The sequence below is a fragment of the Pezoporus flaviventris genome, unplaced genomic scaffold (assembly GCF_033815535.1).
Source record: "Pezoporus flaviventris isolate CSIRO_AGI_PZ_B2104156 unplaced genomic scaffold, CSIRO_AGI_Pfla_v1 ptg000007l, whole genome shotgun sequence".
NCBI classification, from domain to species: Eukaryota; Metazoa; Chordata; class Aves; order Psittaciformes; family Psittacidae; genus Pezoporus; species Pezoporus flaviventris.
The window spans coordinates 70620900-70632355 of record NW_026892555.1 but is presented as its reverse complement, the minus strand read 5'-3'; the positions used below and the strand labels follow the sequence as shown (position 1 = coordinate 70632355).

Here is an 11456-nt window from a genome sequence, read left to right as displayed (position 1 = left end):
GACATTCATTATTCTTTCTATCCACTACTTTTATTGCCATGGTGTTTAGGAATTTCAGCCCTGGATTCCCATAATGAGCTATTTCTATGAAGTGCTGTACAAAGGCAGAACAAAGAGATGGTCCTTCCTTTAAGATCTTACTGTGGACAACAGCAGATGGTGATGAGCAGACAGAGGAGGAGTACAGGAAAACAACAAGACAACTGTGAAACTAATTAGGATTGTAAAACTCTGGACAAGTCTGGTCACAATAGAAATATTAGTGGGTTTGGAGGGTATGTTATTTCAGCTTCAGAAGCAATGAAGCAGTGATCAAATAAATCTACAGGCAATGTTTTATATGTCCTTGCTTCTGAGAAGGGAAAATCCAGTAGAAAACACCTCAAATCAGCATAGACGCAAACAAAAATATGGACCCTCTATATAAAAATCAACACTTTTCTTTCCCTCTTTTTGTTAGCCTTGCACTACTGCAGGTAACTCAAAACATAGCTCTGTTTTATTCCATACTTAAGGAGAGTTAACTATTCTTTTCATGTGTTCAGATGTCCTGCGAGGGCCAAATGAATGCTCCAAAGTTTCCTTTTTTCCTATGTGGCAGTTGTTTTTTTCTGTTTTTCTGTAGGGACGCTGCTCACACATGATACCTATTTCTGCCATTCTCAGGAGAGTACTTGCTTCTGAAGAACAACAAGGTCCCTGTGTTAATGGTGCTTAATTGAAAATAGAAATAGACACAGTCTTTCAGTTTAGAAATTGCAAACTCTGCTTTTCCGTTCAGCACCACTTTCTTTCTTCCTGAGACATCCACAGGCTGTCATTGCCTCCACATTAGTCACGTCTCAGAGATGGCAGAATCAGCTAAGAATTTATAAATTGCCTTTATATCTTGAACTGTTTGGGCTTCAGATTCCTTCCTGGTTCTCCTATGTTCATTCTTCAGCTTGTGCCATTCGTCACTCCTGCTCCTTGCTGTTATGTTTGACAGGGAGCTGTTCATTAGAAATATCCTTTCTTACAGCTCTCTTTGCATTTCTAACTTGCTTCAAGTTATTATTCTATATAAAGCAATGTGGTGCTTCTCTCTGATTTATCTCAGTAGGTCTTAGTACAACGTTAATCGTCAAGTTATGACTGTGTATTGGGTGAAGGAATGCGTGGGTAGCATTTGTCTCTGAGAGAAGGGAGTCCAAGAGCCAGCCATAAGGATATTATTAACTTTGTGTCTTAGGTTAAAATACTAGCATGCTTCTTTAGTGCACTGAAAATCAGACCTAAATGTTTTATCTAATATTCTAGGCTTCAACAACAAAAGAACCCCACAACCCAAATTCCAGCTTGATTCTGCCATCCCCAAAGCAGACACTGACATGCCAAAATAGCTGTGAAATAAGTGTGTTTCCAATGTAAAATATTCATGGATCACATCATGACAAGTGTGTTTCCTTCCAAATGTTCCTTCCATTACAGTTGGCACTCCAGCCATGGTGAGTCTGGGTAATGGGAGAGCCACCTTCCCTGCACTGGGAAGATGGAGACAGTAATCTTCCTGCCCATGTACCTCATGGCTGACCTCTGTGTAACACTTTGCAAAAGCAGTCAGCACTAGTTAACTTTTTTTTTTATTCTTTTATTCTTTTAAATTGATTCTTTTAAGTACCAGAAAACTTCCTATACATAAAGAAAAAAAAAAAAAATCAGAAAAGAATAGGTGGAACACTATTAAATGTGTATTATACATTTTGCCAGATATACCCATATTTGCAGTAGTATTCAACATGGGAAACATGTTGTTATATGAATTTCAGTAAATACTGAAAAATATATTCAATATATAAATATTTTTCTATAGGCATAAATATAACTAAATAAATATATTAAAACTATATTAACATATAAAGTAAATAGATACATTATATATGTATAAATTTATAGAACACAAACATATTAATGTTAATAACATTTATGTTACTATAGCATGAATATATTAAGATATATATACATATAAAAAAGATTATATTTTTATGTGTCTGGGTAAAATATTACTAACAGGGTGGAGGGGACTTATCTCAGCCTGCTTTGGCCTCCTAAAGGTTAGGTGACTCTATAGTCAGTGAGAACCTCAGCATGGGATAACCTCTCCTACACCTGAGACAGGACTGTAAGATTCCTCACTTTTAGCCATCTTAATTTTGTGCAGCTAGTACCATCTGATACATACAAACAAAATGTACAAAGTATACGATTTCAGAGGAATTAATATATTAATATACCTTCTCATATGGAGCCCTAACATTTTATACAGGACCAGATCTCTTCAGCTGCACTGATTAATATTGCACTGGTAAGATCCTCACCAAAACCAGTGAAACTGCAAATGGAGTAAAGTACTGCCTGGCATTTGGTCCACAGCATTCACACAGAGCAAGGCTCTATACTGAAGTTTCGCATACATGCTGCAATCTACATAATATATATTGCGATCCTAACATTCTCCAGTTCCGTTGAATACCCTTTGGCAGAAGCAGATTATTAGTCAGCATGAGAAAGTCTGGCAGAGCAGCCTTGAGGTCAGTCACATTTACAAGCAAAATAGGAACAGCTTTCTTGAGTAAAGGGACATCTTTACTTAAGTGTGGTGGTCTATCATTGCTGTAAAAAGAGAAGATGCTCAGGGTAGTGAGCCAGAGGCTTTTCATTGGACCTGAATATCACCTTTTCAGTGGAATGAATCAGACTCATGAACCCTTAATTTCACCACCTTTGGGTTCTTCAGAAGCCACCCTGCATTTTTATCAAAAAAGATCAAAGACAAATTAGACAACGGTTCAAAGCTTTGCTAGGGAGGTTCAGACCAAGCATTAGGAAGCATTTCTCAGAGTGGGTGGTCAAACACTGGGACAGGCTTCCTAGAGAGGTCCCCAAGCCTGTCAGTGTTGATGAGTCATTTGGACAATGCCCTTAACAACATGCTTTAACCTTTGGTCAGTCCTTAAGTGGTCAGGCAGTTGGACTAGATGAGGTCCCTTCCAACTGAAATAGTCTAGTCTGTTCTAGACAATGAAACTTAGCCTGAGAGAGATAACACATATCCTGCCATTTTCCCCTGCATTCCCAGTGTCTTAATGAATTACTCAGTGTGAGCTACTGTTGGGTTAGCCTGTTCAGTATTTCTGAAAGTGTATCTCCTGCTCTTCTCCGGGTTGGCTTCAGAGTGTAGACATCTTATCACGAATGAGCATACGCCAATGGCTTTTGTCCCACCTGCCTGCAGTCAAAGGGGAAAAAAAAAAGCTGAAAACAAGGTGATCCATAACAGAACTTACAGGAAACTATTGCGAACATCAGCTTGCAATGTCTTTTAAATTACCTTTGGACACCCCAGGAGGGTTGGTGAGTACAGCACTGTGCAATTGCCTTCCATTTACCTGAATATTTTTCATGTATATTTTTACATGGATATTTCTTATGTATATTTGCAACAGTAAAGAACAGAGAGCATTGTTGTGGATTACTTCCTGAATAATTTTGGTAAATGATTTTCTGGCCTTGAAGGACCTGAAGGGGGAATGCTTCAACAATGGCTAAAGGGAAGTACTGTGCTCTTAATTTTTTCTTCGAGGGAGGTGGATTTTCCCCTCCCTTTTTACAAGATACTGGGTTTATGGGCAATTACTTGCCTTGGTGCTCCATATAACACTATTGTATACTGTCTGACCTCCTCATTAATTATGCTAAGCAAAGCAGCTGCTTCCCACTAACTGATGAAATAAAACGTAATAGCTTGCTTGCCTGAGGACATTGGCTCTCCAAGTCAAAAAAAGACAGAAGCAAAGTTCGACCTTTAATCTAGTCTGAAGTTTAGATGCATGCCAGGGGTTGTTGGAGATTGGACTCCCACACATGCTTCGACACTGCTGACTCCAGTGTCTGCTTGGCAGTGCAACACATCAGTAACTAGGGCTGGAGCTGAAGCCCTTCTTTCTCCTCCACCAAGCTGTAAAGTAAGTGCCTGTGATGTAAAGAAGTGAAAATATGGTTTGAGTGTTAATGACAGCTCCTGCTAAGGTTGATAAGCTGCTCTATTCTGAATGTCACTTCCTAGGCACTTGAGGAATTTGCAAAGGGAGCATACATTTATAGGTGATACCCATGGAAGAGAATTTCACCATAGCCCGAAATAAGTATTTTTTGAAGAATGGCTAAGTAAAGCTAAAAAAGGCACCTCGGTTGATGCCATCTGGTGCTGCCCATTAATCAGACAACTATTCTGTTTTAATTAGGGACTAGCCCTGGTACTCCTTGTTATATCAGTAGCACCACAGGCACAGATACAGAGAGCTCTTTATGTTCTTAATTCCCACTTTGTCCTTTACTACTCAATAATTTTAAAGAGAGTTAGTTTTCCACAGGGATATTAAGTGATTTCAAAACTTTGTGGGTGTTATCCTTACTCTTCACGTAGACTTCAGTAAAACAAAATACTTCTCTGCAGCAGTAAGCTCTGGACGTTACAGCTACAAGGACACATTACAAACCAATAGGAGGGTTTGCTTCCCATGTTTACATGTGATAAACTTGAGACATGGAAGAACTGTGTTACCCAAATTCATAGTGATTGGAAAATAAGCAGTCTGAGTTCTGCTTTTTAGTCTCTGAAAATAAAGTCTGCTGAAGGACATTGCTATGTGTAAAGGAAAACAAGGAGAAATCTTTCTTTCCCTCATAACTTATTAAAGGGAAAAAAAAAAAGAAGGGATCCTTGTGGTCATCATGAGTACCTGGGGGTATCCCATCGTGGAGAAACAACTGCTCTATTGTTTTGGGAGCTTTACTTTGTCATTATAGTGCCAGAGGTCTGAGCAGAGTGAGGGAAAGACCCTTCCTGGGCCTGTTTTTCAGATGCCTTGCAGGCGAAGAGGACGACTTTCCTTCTTGGCCCTCTGCCACTCCGTTAGCTGGGCTGCAGTGAGCCGTGTTTATAGTTCACATGGCTGAAGATAATCCCGACAATGCACACAGTATGAGGAGAGTACAGCTGGGCTGCTGGGAAAATAAAACATCGGAGGATGAAAAAGCAGAGGAGGTGGGGGTTTGGGAGCTCCAGGCTTCTCCCCATCCAGCCAGGGCAATCAACACAGTCATAAATTAGAAATTTATTCCAAGACAACACATAAGGTACTCAGAAGTCATCATCATCACAAGGCTCTTGTTCACAGAGTCCACACGTAGTTGGAGGGGAAAAAGCAAGTCTGCAAAGGGAATTGTTATTTTTATCAGTAGTTAGTCATTATTTGTGGTCTTTCCAGATAAGAAGGCAGAACATAACTGCAGTACTTATCACCAACATTATCTGCCATTAGACACAACTGAACTGGATTATTCCTTCTATTTTTTATTTGTTTACATTTTTCAGCCTCAGAGCAGTTGCAGAACTCAGCTCCATAGTCTCCCTTTTTGTCATCCTAACTAACTTATTAAACAACAGCTTTTTCCGAAACTGAAGAAGTTCATTTTTGACATGTGTGTGAGGCCTTTGTGGCATTAAATGTGCCTCTGACCTCGTATGGAAAGAAAATCCTTTTAAATTTGTCTATTTAAGTATAATATAACATTGATACATGCTCCTCATTAATCTAGTCTTAAACTTTATGATCTGAAACACTGTAGTACCCATTAATACTGTTTTTAATGACAGAATATAAATTCTGTGAGGTACAGAATGTACTTGACGGTCTCTTGTTCTACTTGAAGGACAAGTTCAATAAATAGAGTATAAGTAACACATATTGCAAGAAAAGTTATCGAGATCATTGAAGCCAGCATTACATAAGTTTCTGAGGCATTCTGTGTTTTCTCTGGACTGTACAGCAGTCCCGAAGTCTTTCCTACTTTTGCCTGAAAATGTCAGTTGTTGCAAAAATTTGTTAACTGGTTTGGGTGAGCAGTATATCTGCCCATAGTTACTTTTCAAGTTGTTTGCTCGGGTTATTTACTGGCTTTATCATGCTGGGTTATAGTGCGTAACTTGTAGCGCCTGGGCTTGATGACTGGAAAAGTTTAACAGGATAGCATTCGAGAGCAATTACAGGAAAAAATAAAGACAGTAAAACAACCACCTCTTACAATTTCAGATCTGATAGAGATTTTAACAGAGCAAATATGGAGCAAACCCTACAAACAGCTCAAGTAACAAAAGCTGCCACCCTACAGGCAGCTGCAAGGTTATTTATTCACACATACATTTGTAAATCTTCTCCTCATCATTCAGTCAGCTCCTGGGATAGTCCCAAACAGTGTTCATCAGGCCCCTGTAATTGTAAAAATCTCTGATCCTCTGGCCTGGAACTGTGTCTGACAAACCCCTGATTAGCTTCAAACACCAAGTGTTGTTAACTCCCCTGCCCCCAACCTCTACAAAACCTGTCCTTCCTTAATGGTGGAATTCCATCTTTTCCTCCAATTCCCATACACTGTTTAGTCTGGGACTATGCCCAGGTATAAACTCTAGCAAAGTAAGAAATAGAGACTAGACAGAAACATATTCCTTCTCATATTCCTTCCCTTTGAGGGTTGCCATGACATATGGAAAGCAGGCAGCTTTTGTCTTTCCAGAATGTAGTCCCCATAGTTTTTCTTTTCCCCCTCAAGGCCTGTATGGCGGATGCATAGTATGACAAAAGTCTGAATTTATTACAGATTAAGTCACACGAAAAATAACACTAATATTAAATAAAGATTTTTTAATTTATTTTTTTTTTAGGAAAGAACATAGAGATAAGGAATGAAAGTAATGTATTGACTGGCTTATGAAGTTACAAATTTCAGTTGAAGTCATTGTTTCCCAGCTCAATTTTTACCATATTCCAGGCTCCACCATTTGGATACCACAGGAGTGAGCAGAGCACATTAAGGATAGTTTAACCTGGCCCAGGATATCTCCTCCTTACTCTAGTCTGAAAATTTTGCTTTCTGGAACTGAGAAACATGAAGAAACCCCAAAATGGAGTCTTCAGCAGTGTTCTGTCTTTTGGGTCCATGGCATTAATTACTGGTTTGGGTCCACAAAATTAACATAAACCATTTATTTGCTTGGATGCTTTAAATAAACTACAAAAGATTAAAACTGGACAAAAAGGCAATGGCTGACTTTAAAGCATAAAGCAGCGGTGCCAAGGCAAGGGCCCATGTGCTACAAATGCACAGGAGTTGTGACGGGAACCAAATTTGACCTTTTTATTCGTTCCAGGAAAATCTTATTCATCTGCGACACCAAAAATGCTGCCTGTGCCTCTTTTGTTTCAGCGAGGCTGGGAAACAGGAATAAAGCAGCGGTAAGACAAAAGCTATTCTTGCAGATTTCCCAGCTCAGCTAAACCCAGGACTGACTGGAAAGCCCCCAAGAAAGCCTGCAGACTCCCAGCCTGACCCGGAGGCTCCTGGAGCCTTATCCATAAGGAACAGGGATGTGAAGGTCAGGCTTGGAAAGCGGCAGGAATAGCCTTTGGCGTGGTATTTCTGTATTGCTGCTTCCTGCCTGTGCTGAAGTAAGGAAGAGTAAAGTACGTGGCTTTTTAAAGCAAGGTTCTCAGGGCCTCAGTTTGGTGTCCTGGGCTGACAAAGGTCAGGAGCCAGGCAGCAGGGCTAATGAGATTGCGTGGGATATAAGTGTCCGGTAGATGTGGCGTGCTGTCCCTTATATAGCAAGCACCGTTAAGTGGATAAAAGAGGGTGCTGGGGAACCGGCGTCAGGGTGCCGAGCCTATTTCTGCAGCACTTTTCTTGCAGCTGATGCAACCGGCTCCAGGTACTGTCTACCTTGGTTTCCTCTGCGAGAGAAGCTTGCTGCAAAGGCCACTTGCAGTCCTAGGCAAATGCTTTGATATCTACTGATAGAAAAGATACTTCAGAAGTGATAAACATTAGTATTTCTATAGTGCAGTGCTGAAGGATGAAGGAGCACTTGATACTGTTATCTCTGACAGAAGGATGCAGTGGTGTCTAAATCACATTAGTCTGTAATTTTTGTATAAAATCCATGTTTTCATATTTTCTTTCTGTTCTGTCCACACTAAACTGTAACAAGATATACCCACAACATTAGTATAATAAAACTATTGCAGTTCATATCTATGGTGTTGCTGTTAATATTTAATGAACTATGAGACAGGTGTACCATTTTATAAGGCAATGATATGTTTCCTGCCTAAATAAACTACAAATGCTGAATGGCTGAATAGTTTCACCCCTACAATGGGAACATAGAATCATAGAATAATTAGGGTTGGAAAGGACCTTAAGATCATCTAGTTCCAACCCCCCTGCCGTGGGCAGGGACACCTTAAGCTAAATCATATCACCCAAGGCCTTGTCCAACCTGGTCTTGAACACTGCCAGGGATGGAGCATTCACAACCTCCCTGGGCAACCCATTCCAGTGCCTCACCACCCTAACAGGAAAGAATTTCCTCCTTATATGCAATCTAAACTTCCCCTGTTTAAGTTTTAACCCATCACCCCTTGTCCTATCACTACAGTCCCTAATGAAAAGTCCCTCTCCAGCATCCCTATAGGCCCCCTTCAGATACTGGAAGGCTGCTAGGAGGTCTCCACGCAGCCTTCCCTTCTCCAGGCTGAACAGCCCCAACTTTCTCAGCCTGTCTTCATATGGGAGGTGCTCCAGTCCCCTGATCATCCTTGTGGCCCTCCTCTGGACTTGTCCCAACAGTTCCATGTCCTTTTTATGTTGAGGACACCAGAACTGCACACAATACTCCAGGTGAGGTCTCACAAGAGCAGAGTAGAGGGGCAGGATCACCTCCTTCGACCTGCTGGTCACGCTCCTTTTGATGCAGCCCAGGATACGGTTGGCTTTCGGGGCTGTGAGCGCACACTGAAGCCAGCCCATGTTCATTTTCTCATCAACCAACACCACCAAGTCCTTCTCCTCAGGGCTGCTTTGAATCTCTTCTCTGCCCAACCTGTACCTGTTCCTGGGATTGCTCCGACCCAGGTGTAGGACCTTGCACTTGTCATGGTTAAACTTCATGAGGCTGGCAAAATTGCTAAGGGAAATAGGATGTCTATTGTATTTTCTGGTGCTGTCACTGTTTAGGAAAGACAAAGTCTCCTAAACTGCCTGCCAATTGAGTTTTCTGTGTTCAGCTCCAGCTTCTCTGTCTTAGAAACTGTCCCATGAGACTCCAGCTGCTCAGGAGAGAAGCATAGAGCAGCTACCAGATCTACAGCAAGAACAAAATGGTGCTATTTAATCTTGTCCACTTCAAAATCTATCTTTCCTAAAGCTACAGCAAGCAGAACAAAAAAAGTGCCATGCTTTATTTTTGTTTAGTTCGAAGTAGTCTGCTGGAGGGCAGGGTCAGAGCATCATCTGTGTCTGACACAAGTCAGTAGAGCTCCAATGCTGGGATGTGACGGGTAAGAGTTTGCCTAATTGCATGGTGCACTCAGAGCATCCTGAAATGAAGCCAAGATGAGCATCTGTGCTAGAAATTCAACCCCATGATCAAGGTCTTCTTTGTTCTGCCTCTTGCAGAATCTGAGCTTTTATTTTAGGTTTTAACTAAAAGGCTTTTGTGCTAGTTTTAGGATGTTGCAGATTGTCTAAGAGGAGAAGAATACCTTTTGGATATTTTGGAACTGAACATCTATGACATACAAATGAAGAGAACCTCAGCGACCCATGTTGTCATGTGTACTCATATCTACAGCTGTCAGAACTATAAAACATAAAGCCATAAGAAGTTATGGTGACATAATCCTTTGTCACATGTAAACGCAAGATTCACAGTACGTCCTCCTGCTTTGTGCAGCCTTACATTTCAGCCTGCCTGTCATGCATGGGCAATGTTACACTCTTGTTTCTGTCTCTCGGAGAGTGCTCATCAGCCTGACTTGTTATCTCCAGGCACTAAGGTCTTTCAGTGAGTGAGTCCCTCGTGGAGGAGCCTCCTGAAAGAAGCTGTGCACCTTCCAAGCAGGATGTCAGACTGCTTTTTCTGGTCAGCCTTACTTTCACCAAATTGGTTCCTATCTGCCCATTATGATGCTGGTCATGATGAGTCCAAGACTTCAACTTCCAGCAGTGAAGTGAACAATTCCTTTACAACACACAGTGCTAACAGAGTCACTTATATACAGGAAGAATAGGCAGATGCTGCTGTTAATTTGAATGGCTCCATTTTTCCTGATCTGTACTTGATTTACAAATGTATAAATAACTCTACACATCTCAGCTCAAGTGACACAGACCTTTGGTACATACAGTACTAGGATGTGGGGCTTTTTGCTTAAAAATATTGTAAGGTTTACTTCTGCAGTTTAAAGTCATGTTTTAAACAGACTATGGATTTAAGCACATGCACTGAAATTAAATTCTCTCAGGATCCTTGGTTATGCTTAATGGTTCTTATGCCATTTGGAAATTGAGACTTGGTTTATTTTCTCAGGAAGTTTTTAATGGCTGCCAATTATGCAGTCTAGGTGTGGGGAAAAAAAGAAAGCAGTACTTTATGCGGTTAGACTGTGGGTCTGGGAGAAGTCAGACAACAGAGCGCATGTGAAAGGGGGCACATCGTTGAGCATGGCCTTTAGATTTCAGGCACTTCACAAACTGACTACTCATCCCTTTGATGATCTCTATCCAGCACAATTTGACCATGTCTTTTTTTTTTTTTTCTGAGCAGCAAGTTACTGCCTGTGTCAGCACTTTGCAACCTGCCCTGTCATTTTCTTTACTTTATAGAGAGACTGAGTTTCCTGTGGTCTGTGTAACTCTCATCCCTAGCTCTGAAAGGTGAACGCTGAGTGTAGAGCTATTACTTAATTTATTTCATGCTTGGGAGGAGGAGGGAAGCTGCTGTGTGATGTCTTCTCTTAAATTCCCTGACCTCATTTCTTTTCTGTTTCTTCTCTGAGCAGTTATTTTCTACCCAAAGTGAAAATTAAAAAGAATAACCACGAAACCTCAGCTCCAAGAATCACAGCAGTAAAGACAGAAGAATGTACCCTGAACAGCATCAGTTTATAATTAAACCATTTGTCTTTTACAGAAGGTGTCTAGGCTATTCTTGCAGGATATATTATTTTTTATAAGCTGTATTTTATGCAGATTTCCTTTCAGTTGGAGAACCAAGTATTTAAGCAGTTAGTCCCAGCAAATCATTTTCTTTTACTACCATTATTATCTGATGCATTTGGGACTACAGCAGACTGCAGTATTCCTTCAGCTAGTGGTTAATATCATCACTACAGGCAAATGTTCCTCATAAACAGCCAAAGGATATGCAACTGTGAGGTACTGAGCAGCTTCAGCCCTTACTGCTACAAAATGGGAGTCTGGCAGTCATCCCACATCTTGGGATCAAAGGACAGAATAGGCTGAATACTGAGCTGTGGGCATCATTTCTTTTTTCCTGAAACTGAAATATTTCTCAA

General features: G+C 40.8%; 1 long non-coding RNA gene across 1 annotated transcript in view; it reads right to left on the bottom strand.

The window, feature by feature from the left end:
- Positions 1-2301: 2301 nt before the first annotated feature.
- Positions 2302-11456, bottom strand: part of LOC133267118 (uncharacterized) — a 28784-nt gene continuing 19629 nt past the window's right edge. Inside the window, exon 3 of the long non-coding RNA XR_009742641.1 lies at positions 2302-5252. This is a non-coding gene — a long non-coding RNA (uncharacterized LOC133267118). The remainder of the gene's footprint in view (positions 5253-11456) is intronic.